The sequence below is a fragment of the Acomys minous genome (assembly GCF_964271855.1).
Source record: "Acomys minous genome assembly, chromosome: 6".
Taxonomy (NCBI): domain Eukaryota; kingdom Metazoa; phylum Chordata; class Mammalia; order Rodentia; family Muridae; genus Acomys; species Acomys minous.
Window position 1 is genome coordinate 33,805,571 of NC_140487.1, and position 1,874 is coordinate 33,807,444.

Genomic DNA, 1,874 nt, shown 5'->3' on the forward strand with positions numbered 1-1,874 from the left:
TCTCAAGACTTTATTTTTTATTGTTTAAAAATTTTTATTAAATATTTTTAAATTTAACATATATATTTATGTTAGTACACATATATACAATAAACTACCTATAGCAAGAAGAACCATGACACAATCAAGAATTATATAAATGTTACATTCTTAGTGTTTTGGCTATTTGTATTTGACAGCCTTGAGGAAAACATCCTTCCTATCCTGGCGCACTTAAAATTCTGAATGTAAATCAATATATATCATATCTCATCAATATCAACTTAAAACATCTATCTAGACCTAAAAACATCTTAACCCCCATATGAAAAGTATTCTCTTACAAGCGGCCCAGGGTTTTGTCACTGAAAGATGAATGTGGTGTGGTATCTTACTTCCTCCAACCAAACTTCCTCTCAGCCATCAGAGTTACATGCTTCCAAACTACTGCCTTCTGCCCACCCTGCTGGCTTCAGGATTCCATGGTCCACTGTGATCTTCATCTTCCTGCTTTGAAGCATGGCAGCACCTGACTCTATCCATGGAACAGGTAGGCCACCAGTTCACAAGTGGCCATCATAACGGCTGTTTGGAATCTGTCTCACCAGATGAGTTGTTGGACCCAAAACCTTCTTCTTGAACAGTCAAAGACAGTGTCTGAAAAAAGGCCTGTATTTTGTTCCTTTGCCACGTAGCCTTGTTCTTACGACTTCAGGTGGATACGCTATGGTTGTGGCACAGGTTTTGGAGGTGGCAGCAGCTAGCAGCGTTCTCACAAAATCTGCTGCTTCTTTCACAGACTCTTCATCACTTTCCATCATAGACTCAGTTTTACATTCCAGTAATTTTTGCTTTATGTTTTCATAAATAACAAAGTGGATAACTCTCTTTGATATGCTGGCATAGGAAGCAGAGATGCTCCTATAAAATCCTCCCACTCCGTCTGTCTGATATACTTTACGAACACATTCAAAAGCACCCGTCTGCTTTTCCTCACGATTTCATGCATCAAGCTGAGACGGAGTCTGTATAAACCAAATGGGGCTTACTGTAGTGAGTGCAGTAAAACGTGCCATTGGAGATGAAATCATGTGTGTTTGAGTAGAACCAGGATCAAAACCACCATTCAAGTTTTCCTTGCAGTTAGAATAGGCAGCAAAGTATATTGCTCTGGAGGGGGCCACCCCTACCAAATTGGGGTCTAACCCTCAAAACAACTGACCCTCTTTTTCCAGTCCTTTCTTTCATTGTCCTTTAGACAATGGCCTGGTCCAGGGGACACTACTTGGTTGGCACTGGCTCCACGGATGGTGTTCAACTGAATTCAGAGATATAAAGTGTCACAGAAGACTACTGAAACTGTATTTTGACAACTTGCAGCTGACATATCAGAATAGTGTCCACTGTACCACCACATCCTCTGGCAAACAGATGCACCACCGTGTCCCTGTAGCTCATTTTCTCTTCTGCATGTCCTCCAGGCACAGAAGTGGCACACGGACTCAGCAGGCCAACGCCAGCAGCAAGGGCCAAGACAGGCACTCATGGGAGCGGGCTGAGCTGTGGCTGTCAGCGGAAGGCCACCAGCGAACCCACCCCGCACACAGCGTTCCTGATCTGGAGATCTCCATCAGAGTCTGTTTGGTGTTGTTGTGTTGTTGTTTTTGTTTTTGTTTTTTTAGTTTTTGTTTTTTGAGACAGGATTTCTAGTCTTGGTTGTCCTGGACTCACTTGTAGACCAAGCTGGCCTTGAACTCACAGTGATCTGACTGCCTATTCCTTCCTGTGCACTGAATTTAAAGTTGCTCACAACGATGCCTGGCTCACACACACCACTTGTAAATCTTACCAATAACCAAAAAGATAAACGTAAGCGATAGTCTTAAAACAATTAC

At 42.4% G+C, this 1,874-nt stretch overlaps 1 pseudogene across 1 annotated transcript; it reads right to left on the reverse strand.

The window, feature by feature from the left end:
* Positions 1-514: 514 nt before the first annotated feature.
* LOC311599277 (solute carrier family 25 member 36-like) lies at positions 515-1,437 on the reverse strand (annotated as a pseudogene). The gene has a single exon. The product of its transcript is annotated as a solute carrier family 25 member 36-like (transcript).
* Between the last annotated feature and the right edge of the window lie 437 nt (positions 1,438-1,874).